This window comes from Camelus dromedarius, chromosome 2 (genome assembly GCF_036321535.1).
Source record: "Camelus dromedarius isolate mCamDro1 chromosome 2, mCamDro1.pat, whole genome shotgun sequence".
Lineage (NCBI taxonomy): Eukaryota > Metazoa > Chordata > Mammalia > Artiodactyla > Camelidae > Camelus > Camelus dromedarius.
In genome coordinates this window covers 82,962,523-82,976,020 of record NC_087437.1, presented here as the reverse complement: position 1 = coordinate 82,976,020, position 13,498 = coordinate 82,962,523, and the positions used below count along the sequence as shown (strand labels likewise).

Below are 13,498 nucleotides of genomic sequence, written 5' to 3'. Positions count from 1 at the left end.
AGTCCTAGCCACAGCACTCAGGCAACAAAAAGAAATAAAAGGAATACAAATTGGAAAGAGAAAATAAAACTGTCACTGTGTGCAGATGACATGATTCTACACTTAGAAAATTCTAAAGACACCACCAAAAAACTACTATTCATCAGTGAATTCAGTAAAGTTGCAGGATGCAAAATTAATATACAGAAATCTGTTGCATTTTTACACTAAGAATGAACTATCAGAAAAAGAAATTAAGAATGCAATGCCATTTACCATCTCATCAAAAAGAATAAAGTATCTGGGGATAAATCTAGCTAAGGAAGTAAAAGACCTGTATTCAGAAAACTACAAGATGCTGATGAAAGAAATTGAAGATGACACGAACTGATGAAAAGATACACTGTGCTCATGGAGTCGAAGAATTAGTATTGTTAAAATGACCATACTATCCAAGTCAGTGCAGAGATTCAATGCAATCCCTATCAAAATACCAAGGCATTATTCAAAGACCTCGAACAAATAATTCTAAAATGTGTATGTAAACACAAAAGACCCCAAATAGCCAAAACAATCTTGAGAAAGAACAAAGCTGGAGGTATCATGTTTCCCGATTTCAAACTATACTACAAAGGAATAGTTATGAAAGCAGCATAGTACTGGTACAAAAACCAGACACTTCGATCAATGGAACAGAATTGAGAGCCCATAGGTGAACCCGCACTTATATGGACAATTAATCAATGATAAAGGAGGTAAGAATATACAATGAAAAGACAGCCTCTTCAATAAGTGGTACTGGGTAAACTGGACAGCTGCTACATGCAAAAGAATCAAACTGCACTGCTCTTTCATACCATGCACAAAAACAAATTCAAAATGGATTAAAGATTTAAATGTAGGACCTGAAACCCTAAAACTTCTAGTGGAAAACATAGGCAGTATGCTCTTGGACATTGATCTTAGCAATATTTTTTTGGTTGTGTCTCCTCAGGCAAGGGGAAGGAAAGCAAAAACAAATAAATGGGACTACATTAAACTAAAAAGATCTTACACAGCAAAGGAAACTATCAACAACAACAAAAAACAAATAACATGATTCAAAAATGGGCAGAGGATCTGAATAGACATTTTTCCAAAGAAAACATACAGATGACCAACAGGCACATGAAAAGATGCTCAACATCACTAATCATTAGGGAAATGTAAATCAAAACTACTATGAGGTATCGCTTCACACATGTTAGAATGGCTATTATCAAAGAGACAACGAACAAGTGTAGGTGAGAATGTGGAGAAAATAGAACCCTCATGCACATTGGTGGGAATGTAAATTGGTTTATTTCCACTATGGAAAACAGTTTGGAGATTCTTCAAAATATTAAAAATAGAACTGCCATATGACCTAGCAATTCCACTCCTGGGTATTTATCCAAAGAAAACAAAAACATTAATTAGAAAAGGTATATGTGCCCCTATGTTCGTTGTAGCATTATTTACAGTAACTGAGATATGCAACCCAAGTGCCCATTGACAAATGAATGGATAAAGAAAATGTGGTATGTATATATACAACAGAGTATTATTCAACCATAAAGAAAGAATGAAATCTTGCCATTTATAACAACATGGATGGGCCTAGAGGATATTATACTACAAGAAATAAGTCAGACAAATAATGACAAATTCTGTATGACTTCACTTGTATGTGGAATCTAAAAAAAAAAAAACAAATGAACAAACATAACAAAATAGAAGCAGAGTAATAGATTCAGAGAAGAAATAGGTGGCTGCCAGAGGGGAAGGGGGTGGGGGAAGTAAAGAAATAGGTGAGAAAGATTAAGAGGTACAAATTTCCAGTTGCAAAACACATGAGTCACAGGTATGAAATGTACAGTGTGGGGCATACAGTCAATAATTATGTAATAACTTCGTATGATGACAGATGGGAACTAGACATTGTTGGTAGTGATTGTTTTGAAATGTATAGAGTTATTGAATCAGTATGTTATGTAACAGGAACTAACATAGTGTTATAGGCAATTATACTTAAGCAATCAAACAAACTCATAGGAAAAAGGTCAGATTTGTGGCTACCAGAGGCAGGGGAAATTGGATAAAGGCAGTCAAGAGGTAAAAACTTCTAGCTATAAATAAGTACTAAGGATGTAATGTACAACATGATCAATACAATTAACATTGCTGTATGTTATATATGAAAGTTAAGAGAGTAAATCCTAAAACTTTTTATCACAAAGGAGAATTATTTTTTCTATTGATTTAATTTTGTATTTATATGAGTTGACAGATGCTCACTAAACTGGTGATAGTAATTTCATGATGTATGTAAATGTGATCATATTGCTGTACACCTTAAACTCATACAGTACTATATGTTAATCATATCTCAATAAAACTGGAAAAAAATTAAAGAAGACATGATAGGTGATTACACTGAACAAAAAACCCCAAAGTAGCCATCTATAAATGCCAATATAGTGAATGCTATTCATCTTTACTATTTTGTAATAATTTTGTTTAACATATGCCATAGCCAACACTTTGGTCAAAACTGAGATAACATTTTACTGATTTGCTTGGTAGCAATCAGAGTGGTGACACACAAAGTATCTTGAAGGATCACAAGGGTGTGGAGGGAAGAGAGGAAATAATTACTCAATAGCTCTTGGAAGCCATCCTTCAATTAAGGTCAAATCACACCAATAAATTACAATGTTAAGATTGAATTACTTACTGTTTAAGATACTTTTCCCCAATTTAAAGATTTGGAAATCTTCAAAAGTGGAAAACTTGAGGAAAAAATTTTAATTGCATTTTTAAATAGCTAGATTTTTCAGATCACTTAGTGTGTATTCAGCTTCAAACAACAGGATACACTACCAAAAGTGGCTTAAAAAAACAGTGGTTTCTTGGAGGGTAAGGGTATAGCTCAGTGGCAGAGCACATGCTTAGCATGCATGAGGTCCTGGGTTCAATACCTCCATTAAAAAAAAGTTCAAAAAAAGATAAGATGAAAACAGGAGTTTCCTACTTTACATCCAAGAAGTCTGGAGGAAGATGTTTCCAGGTTTCTCAGAGAAGCTCAACAATTGCTTCAGGTGGCAAGACTCTCCCGCCACCATCCTTGGTCATTGGCTCAGTACTCTCATGCTTGCACAATGGCTCCCCCTGTTTGAGGCGTTGTAAGTAAGTATGACAATATTTGGACCCCTAAAATGGATGTTTCTCCAAATGTCTTTTTTTTTTTTTTAACAGAAGAAATCCTTTCCCAGACTTTTTATTTTCCACTGGCCAGAATTGAATCTGCTACTGGTTCCCCAGCTGCAAGGAGGAGCACCTGCCATTTCCAACCTACATCATAGGAGCCATGCTCTGCTAACAAGCAAAAGGCAGTACGTTGCCAACACACTCACTTTTACATATTGGTATGTGTCCTTGCAAACATTTCTTTCTTGCGGAGGCTTTATCTACTTTGTTTAAGTCATTCTGCACATCAGGTTTTGTAACCTGCCTTTATACTTCATATTGTACCATAAGCATTTGTTCCATAGTAATAGTCTTCAGAAATTTTGTTTTAAATGGTGACATAATATTTCATGCCAAAAACCACCTCCTAATTTACCTAATTTATAATAAGCAGTATTCTTATTTTCAGAAAACGTAGTGGGTAATAAGCACTGTATATCAGAGGCTTTCCACAAGCACCTCTAATACTTAAGACAATCCTGCAAGGTAGCTATTATCATTCCAATGTTACAAAAGAGGAAACTGAGAATCAGGGAGTCTAAAACTTACCGGATATTCCTGCTGGTAGATTGCAGAACAGGGAATTTGAACTCAGGCTCATCTGATTCCCAAACCAGCAAACATAGTATTTATTCAACATTGTTGTGGAGGAAAAGAAATGAAAACCCAAGTGAATGCCAATTCATAAATATAAATTAGTTAAGTTTATTATTGAGCAGAACCAAGTAAACAAAACAAACCCCTGAATTCATGCAAGATAGCAAGTGACTATGGATATTCAGCTCTATGTAAGTGGAACTGAAGTGCAGTTCATCATCTTGCTTTTAGTAAAGCATCAGCAGTTATTCAATTTGCATCAGGAGTTACATCGAGCTGACTCTAACATCTTGTTTTTCATAATTCTTGATCAGGCTTGATCTGACACTGTGTTCTTCATAATTCCTTATCAATACTTCCTTCAGTTACTCTAACAGTTCACCTAGCACATACAGTTAGTCACTCTTCAGCAGCCCTCAGTGAAGTTAAAGTTCAGTTTCTCATAGCATCAACGATAAAAACTCCTAATTTAACTCTTCATGTAGCAAAATAAATTCCCTGAGCCAATGGAAAATTCTGTGAACCTGATAGATACATACATACATACAATAAGATTAATAAGTAAATCTTATAAATCTATATATATGGGCACCTCCTACAATAGGCTTGGTCCATATCTTCAAAGAAGTGACAGTCTTTTTGTTCTGAAGACATTACATGCAGCATCTGTAGGTGTCAGCAGTTAAAGGGAATACATAAATAAAGGAAAAATAAGAGAGAGGGAGAAAACAGGGAAACATTGAAGAAAGAAATGTATATATAGGGCAATGGATGGGAAACGTGGACAGTGCTTAATTACTGTCAATTCTGCTATGACAGAATACTTTTTAGAGCAGACTGGAAAACAGCACAGGGCAAATGCTTCTGGCCTCTCAATGGGACTAGCAGAGACTAAGCCAAGTTCAGTTGCTGTCATGTCACTGATTGCATCAGTACAGTCTACCTTCTCTGAGGACACACCCTCCTCCCCTCCGGTCCAGGGACTTGGGCTCTTGATTACAACAAACTCCCTGTCCAGTTTCAGGCACTTTGTGCAGTCTAACTTACTTTCTGACCCACTTCCAGGACGTGCACCAAAGGGCTTTCCCAAATACCACCTCCTTTCAGTGTTCAGTTCCACCTTGCTTCCCTGCCCCATATGTCATTTCTGCCTTTGGAGTGGGTGGTTCCAGGGGAAAGGCGACATAAACAAGTTTCCTCTGGACCCCATACAGCAGAGCCAAGTAGGAAACGATACTGGCAGGTTTCCCTGGGAGGCCAGACACTTACTGACTGTCTGGCAGATGGGAAATCAGTTCTGCAGAGAACAGGGAAGACTCACAGATCCTCCCGGTCACCTGCTTTGCCCTCTGCCCTAGTTCCCAGGGCTGCTCTAGGGTCAGCGAACCAGAAACTTCCCCTCAGTCTGTCTGGCCTGACCAAGATAATTTGTTGGATTAGGCTTCGTGGTGGTTCTTCGCCTCATCCTAATCCAGGCCTTTGAAAGGGAGTGGGAAATTTATAGAATTGCTGTAGTTTGATTTTTGTGACTAACCAAGAAAGAAGTGTTGGTTTTATCTTTTCTCCATTCTAGATTACCAATATTTTCACTTAGTACCTTGTTAATAATCTAATACTTCAGGTTTGGAGTTTATTTGAGACAGGAAATGATGATGAGTAAATGAATATGTGAAAACTAAATCTTATCATATGGAAATAGATAGATATTAGATTAATAAGTAAATTTTATAAATTTATAGAAAGGATAGACTTTGGATAAATACAGAGCTGGTTTTCATTATGGCTCCCACATGTCCTGGCAGAGTGACCTAGGACAAGTTGGCTAACTTCTTCAAATGTCACTCAGTTGCTTCATCACTGAAATGAGGGTGATGATTTCTACCTCAGAGGGATGTGAAGAATTATGAGAGAGGCTGTCTATCAAGTGTCAGACATAGACTGATTGAATAGAAATACTAGTTCACTTTCCTCTCTCTGTAACCCATCAGCCTGAGAGAACATAGTTGTTGTTGGTTTTTTTTTTTTTTGAGTTTTTGAAATAATCAACAAATGCACTGAAGTATTAAAGCATTATCATGACCTCAAAGAGTTTATAATCTAGTTGGAGATATTAATGTTAAGTCACATGGAACAATAGAGAACATTACAAGCTCACAATTTAATTAAGTAATCTATTACATAATTCCGGTTATTGAATTACAGTTGATAAATAAAAATGGACTAGGGTTTTCTGTCAGATAGCCCTTCTCTCTTCCACAATCTTCTAGGTATTCTGGGGAGTAAGAAATAGGTCTGGGTTGAGGTTAATTATTTTAAAGTATTAATTTATATTTTTCTGTATAAAAATTGACTGACAGATGTACTTGATGACACTTTTAGGGGTGCTCCAAAGTCCTACTAATCCTCTGAGGAGAAGCCCAAACTCTCTTTCAAAAACAAACAAATAGGGAGGGTCTAGCTCAGTGGTAGAGGGCATGCTTAATGTGCTTGAGGTCCTGGGTTCAATCTCCAGAGCCTCTGTTTAAAAAAAAAAAAAATATATATATATATATATATATATATATATATATATATATATATATATATATATATATATATATATATATATAAAATAAATAAACCTAATTACCCACCTTAAAAAAAAAGGTTTAAAAAAATCTTCTTAAGATTTTATGTTTGAATTAACCTCTCCTTCAAACTCTCTTATAAATCCCTAACACTTTGCTCCCACTTTATACCTATCATAATTATTATTACTGTATTTTATACAGGCAAATTTTCCCATGCTTATTCACATTCAATAAAAGAGTCCATCAAAAATTTATGAAATAAGAATTCTCAAGCTCCCTCCTACTCCCACTCACCAAAGAAGCAGACACTCTTCCAAATACCAAGAATAACAAAAACATGCAAGTTCCCTTTTGAAACTCCTCATGGAATCGAAACTCCATGGGGGAACATCGAACCTGTTGGACTTTTCATCTTTGTGTCTTACTTTAGAAGCATTTGAGAAACGTATGCATCTTTTTAAGTATTTTCAAATGACTCATGAGTCATGTTCCTTCCTGGCCATCTACTACAACTCCGGGAAGTTATTTACCATCTCTAGAAACTATTCTTCCATGTGTCTCTGGCCACTTCTTTTGCCACATGCTGAGGAACTAGGATGCGTTTCCTCCCAGGAATCAGACAAAGCAGTAAGTGTGGCAGAAAGACAGAAAGTACCATCTGGATAAGAACCAAGTAAGCTCAGTCCAAATTAAAGAGGAGAGTTGTCCTCTGTCCACTCTGTGCCAGACACTGCTCAAAGGATCTTATATATTAACTCATTTAATCCTCACAACAACCCTGTGAGGCAGATATGAATGTCTTCATTTTGTAGATGAGAAAAGTAGGGTGAGAGAGATGAAGTCGCTTATCCAAGATCAAAGAACTAGTAAAGAAAAATACAAAGTAAATTAAGATTTCTTTATTTTAAGAAATTGACTCACATGATTATGAAGGCTGGCAAGTCCGAAATCTGTAGAGTGGGCCCAGCAGGCTCAAGAGCAAGAAAAGAACCCATGCTGCAGTCCAAGTCGAAGGCCAGTTGCTGGCAGAATCCCCTCCTGCCCTGGCGAGGTCAGGCTTGTTCTTCTCAGGCCTTTAGCTGCTTGAATGAGGCCCACTCACACTATGGAGGGCAATCTGCCTTACTCAGAGTCAGCCAGTTTAAATGTTAATCTCACTGAACACAGCCTCACAGAAGCATCCAGAATAGTGTTTGACTTCATTGACATATCTGGGCACCATAGCCTAGCCAAGTTGACACAAAATGGCACAAAATATATATATATTTACAAACTTTTTCCTAAAAGATGGAAGATATTCTTGGGGATCATGAGTAGGAACATTTGAAAGCACTGTTCAAGAGCTAAAAATACACAAAGCATTGAGCCAAATTCTGTGTTGACCAACCATTAGACATAACGGAACATTAGGTTGCATAAATAAATCTTGACTATTAACCTTTTTTGAAATTGGCCTCTTTCTCCTAAAACCTGAGGGCAAACAAAAATCAGATTTTTCAAGATTTTCAAGAAAAATGATGCATTTCTGCATATAAATACTCTAGCTACCTGAAAGAACGAGGAGCAGTTCTACATTTACCAAAGCCTGAACTGGAAATAGGGCAGACTGGACAAAGCATTCAGACTTCTTTGTTTTCCAAAGGAGGAATGACAAGAACCCCCTCCCTCCACGACACACACACACACACACACACACACACACACACACACACACGCACTTATACACATAAATTATGTATAAGTGATTTAAAATTAAATTTAAACAAATTAAATTAAAGTGATGTAATTTCTTCCAGAATGTTGTGGGTAGCCCTGGTGATGAGAAATTATCTAAAGCACTGGTGTAAACACTATTCAGAGGGGATATACCAGACAATCCATTAGGATGCAGGTAGAAAATACTGGAATATATTAATTCTCTTATGAGAATGAGTATATTATGTATGAATAGTTTTAGTTTAAAATAAAATGTAAAACAAATATTCATATTGACACTTGCCCTGGTGATTGTCTACCAATCACTTGTCACATATCGTATGAAAGAGGGCCTTGGGGATGAGTGGAAGGTATACAATGTCATAGGGTTGACAATGGTACCCTTCCTCATTGGTTTTTTATATGTCATAGATTACATGTGCCTGGTGAAATGGATTTACAAATTCTAGTCTGATTTCAACCTAACTAACCCTCACAAAATGAACAGGTGACTAAAAATCATCTTCTAGCAACTGATTGAATATGCTAATGATACATGCACAAATGAACAATGAGAAAACTGCAGAGCTGACACTTCTATTCCTAGCACAAACTCGTCAGACTCATTATCAAAAATATTATTGAAATATCAATTTGTATGCATTAATGTTTTGTATGGTTAATATACGAAATACAGATTACTATTTTTAAAATATCCCATCATATCAAGAGATTGTAAAAGTGACCACAAATTGTATCCATCCTGTATGCATGCCCTTTGCAATGTAACTTTGCAGTTGCTCCCATGATGAGCTAAATTCTTTTCTTCCATCCCTCAAATCTGGACTTGACCATGTGGATAAAGGGATGGTAGAAACACTTACACAAGCAGAGAGTTGAAAAGTAGTTGTACACTGGGGCTTGCTCCCTTGCTGCTCTTGGGAATCCTGGAGCCACTATATATAAATAAGCCTAAATTAGCCTGCTGGGTGATGACGTGTGGCCCAGTATGAGAGCCAGCTAACTGCCATGTATATGAGTGAGGCCGCTGACTGCCAGCTGACCAGGAAAACATGAGTAAGAACCCCTGAGATCAGCAGAAGAACTTTGCAGCTAATCTGGTGCAAAGTGCTAACCACAGGATCAGGAGCTGATAAATAAATGATTATTGTTTGGGGCAACTAAGTTTTGGAGTGGTTAGTTACACAGTAAAGACTAACTGATATGAAAATTAGTACCTAGAAGTGGATTTCTGTAGTAACAAAAACCTAAAACATGTGGCCTGGGGTTTCTGAATTGGGCAGAGACTGAAAGAACATTAAGAACTCAGTAGCAAAAACTAGGAAAAGGGCAAGCAAACTACTAGTGGTAACTGGAAAAACTGAGGAAATGGCTATAGCTGGTCAGAAAAATGGCAACATGCATCATTTTGTTAAAAACTATTGGCATAATGGTTGCCTACAGGAACCTGGAAGATTTTTTCTTTTTGGAAGATTTTTAAAAAGATTTATTGAAGGGTAGTTGATTTACAATGTTAGTTTCAGCTGTACAGGAAAGTGATTCTGTTATACATATACATTGTTTTATTCAGATTCTTTTCTATTATATGTTATCACAAAAAACTGAATATGGTTCCCTGTACTATACAGTAGGTCCTTGTTGTTCATCTATTTTATATATAGTAACATGTGTCTGTAAAGGGCAGAGAGGGATAAATTAGGGGTTGGAAGATTTTTTTTTAAAATACATATTGCTAATGAATTTATGGGCCTTGCAAAATGATTTCTGGACCAAACTAAATTGGTTTCATTTAGTTGCTGAGGAATAAAGAAAAGAGCTGAAGAAAAAAATTAGAAGGAATATACAGGAAATAGAACTGTTTTTCATCCCTAATCTCTCTCTCTCTCTCTCTCTTTTTTTTTTTTTTTTGGCTTTTAATTTATTTATTGAGGTGTAGTCAGTTTACAATGTTGTGTCAATTTCTGGTGTACAGCATAATTCTTCAGTCATACATGAATATACTATATTCATTTTCTTATTCTTTTTTACCATGAGCTACTACAATTGAATATATTTCCCTGTGCTATACAGTATAAACTTGTTTATCTATTTTATATATACCAGTCAGTATCTGCAAATCTCAAACTCTCAGTTTATCCCTTCCCACCCCCCTCCCCTCGGCAACCACAAGTCTGTGTATTCTATGTCTGTGAGTCAGTTCCTGTTTTCTATATAAGTTCATTTATCTTTTTTTTTTTTAGATTCCACATATGAGTGAAGTCATATGGTATTTTTCTTTCTCTTTATGGCTTACTTCACTTAGAGTGACATTCTCCAGGACCATCCATGTTGCTGCAAATGGCATTATGTTGTCATTTTTATGGCTGAGTAGTATTCCATTGTATAAATGTACCACAGCTTCTTTATCCAGTCATCTGTCAATGGACATTTAGGTTGTTTCCATGTCTTGACTATTGTAAATAGTGATGCTATGAATATTGGGGTGCAGGTGTCTTTTTGAATTAGGGTTCCCTCTGGATATATGCCCAGGAGTGGGATTGCTGGACCTAATCTCTTCAGCCAGCAAAAAATCCAAATGAAAGAAGCCTGAGTTGTGGCTATTAAATTCTATTAAGATATTCGAAAGAATTAAGGTGTCATATAGTAGGTTCTCTTAACTATATAAAAAAAGGTGGGGAGGGGTATCTAAGAATCTTAAGGCTATTATCCCTTATTATCCCACAACAGACTGACACACCCACAAAATTCTCTCTCTAATGAATTGTTGGTGTGACTTTTCTTGGACCAAGTAGACTCAAGTCAGATTCAGAGGGAAACCACCAAGTATTAAGAGTTGTACTGTTGAAAGCACCACATACTTGGATTGAAGAAATTAGACTGCTCAAATTACACAATATGGGTCTTTCCTTATAGAAAAGGAACAATATCTCAGAAGATAACCAACAGTTCAGAAAGTGGAGCTAAGTCTTGGAAAGCAGTGAAGCAGGGAGATGAAACTAGACCTAATCAATGAGTATTTCATGCCCCCAGAATGGGGAGACCCAGCAACAGATGTCCTACTGGATTTCAGTGTTGTTGTAGACCCATGGCTGCTTTGTGTTTACACGCTTCCACTTTCTGGTGGTAGTATCTACTGTAATGGACCTATCCCTGCCCAATCGTGTGTTGGGTGTGTTGAGGGACGATAATTAGTCCTTTTTATTTCATAGGTTGCCAGAACAAGAAAACCTCATTTGAGGAGCCTCATCTGACCTGATTTGGACCACAAGATGCCACACTAGCCTGATACCATAATTAGATGAGATTTGGGACGTGTTACATGTGGAAGGAAAGGTAATTATTTTGTCCAAAGGATAGACTTCTAGATTGCAAAAATGGCTATAATACATTGTAGCTTCTTCCATCAAGAGATGTCTATTTCTCCTTGAATCTAGACAGGTCTTGTGACATTTCTCACCATTAGTATGCGGCAGAAGTGATACTGTACCAATTCCAGGCCTGGACCACCCTTGCTTTCTCTGATCATGTCAACCATGTGAACATATGTGGGCTACCTGCTGCATGATGACAGGTATGTGGGCCCAGTCACCCTTGTCACTCCAGCCAACAGCCAACCAACACAGAAGCAGAACTGCCTGATTGATTTTTTTAGCTGCTTAGAGACACTTGAGTCAGCTAAATGAGCTAGTTGAGAAAAGTACCCAGTTGCTCCCAGCCAGAACTGCTGACCCAAGAATTGTGAAATAAATAAATGGTTATTGTTTTAATAAATGGTTAGTGTCACAGAAGCACTTATTGATGTCCTGTCCTTCCTCCTCTGGTCTTCAGTTCTCCCTCTGTCATAGACCAAGTGTCCATTAATCAGGGGGTCGGTTTTTGCACATTGTACTCTATTCCAGTGGTCTGTTTATCTGTGTCTGTACCAGTTCAACACTATGTTATTTAACGTAGCTTGAATTAAGTCTCCCCCTGCAACACACCTTTTTCTTCTTCAGGAGAGCCTTGCCTATTCTTGATCTTTTGTTCAACTCCATAAATTTTGGATAAATTTATCAGGAACAATAGGAAAAAATCACATTGTTAGGATTTTTTTTAATTGAAATTTTGTTAAATCCATAGACAAACTTGGAAGAATTGACATATTTGTAATATTGATCCTTCTCGTCTACAAACATCTCTCCATTATTGAACTGTTCTTTGGTCTCTTCTAATAAATTTTTATAAATTCCCACATAAATATTTTGTACATCCTTTTTGAATTTATTCATAAGTACTTTTTACTTCTATTGTTAATATAAAAAATTTTCCCAACTGACTATATCAGTGTGAATGACTCACTAATTGTAATAAGTTGTGGATATTTGAATATTTTCTACTTAGAGAACAGTCTAATGAAAATAGCTCTCTCTCTACCCCTTATGATTGACTGGATAAATCCACAGCAATAGCTGCAAATACAAGATGAAACAGAGGGGAGAAACAGCAGTGAAGCCAAAAATACCCGCTTCTTTCATTACAAGTTTGTAAGTCTGAAGCAGACTGAATAGAGGAAAGGAGTAACTACTTGAATAAGAGTTTGTAATTTTGATATTCCACTTGCAGGGCATGGAGGCAAATTATTATTAGAACAGATCAAAATTTTATTTTCCAAGAGCGACTGCAGGGTGCCTGGCACAACAGGACACTTGCTATCTTAAATGCTCCAATCAGTAAAAACAATTTGGCTTTATGAAAAAAATACATAGCATGTTTCTCTGAGATGGCAGGGAAATGAAGGTACCCCTAAAAACCAACATTAAAGTGAAAATGGGAAACCTAGGAGGTAAGCAAGAACCAAAGCCAGCATTTATCTGACAACATCTCCCGACCCTTGGTGACTTCAAGTTTCTGTTTTTATGATCACCAATTCTGGTGACAGAAGACAAATCTCAGGGACCTCCAAGGTTGGGAGTCTAGTAGGACCACCCCCTGCATAGTTGGGATCCAGTGGGGCAAATAATGGCCCTCTAGAGATGTTTATGCCGTAATCCCCTGAATCTGTGAATATGTTGTTACATGGCAAAAAGCAACTAACGTTGCAGGTGGAATTAAAGTTGCTAATCAGCTGACCTGAAGATATATAAATGCTCCTGGATTATCTAGTGAGTCCAGTTTTATCACAAGGGCCTTTTAAATGTGGAAGAGGGAAGCAGAAGATCAAAGTCAGAAACAGATTTGAAGATGCTGTGCTTCTGACTTCGAAGATGGAGGAAAGGACCACAAATCAAGGGATGTACGTGGTCATTAGGAGCTGGAAAAGGCAAGGAAACAGATTCTCACACACACAGATTCAGAAGCCGTGCAGCCCTGCTGATACTTTGATGTTAGCC

General features: G+C 37.0%; 1 long non-coding RNA gene across 14 annotated transcripts in view; it reads left to right on the top strand.

Moving 5' to 3' along the window:
• The window catches only part of LOC105087743 (uncharacterized), a 92,499-nt gene that overhangs the window by 58,368 nt on the left and 20,633 nt on the right, over window positions 1-13,498 (top strand). For 11 of the 14 annotated variants that reach the window (XR_010384736.1, XR_010384739.1, XR_010384734.1 and 8 more), the window contains 3 exons: window positions 3,256-3,425; window positions 11,339-11,462; window positions 11,564-11,920. This is a non-coding gene — a long non-coding RNA (uncharacterized LOC105087743). Of the gene's footprint in view, window positions 1-3,255; window positions 3,426-11,338; window positions 11,463-11,537; window positions 11,921-13,498 lie in introns of those variants that run through there. The other 3 variants (XR_010384733.1, XR_010384741.1, XR_010384740.1) reach the window with 3 other exon arrangements.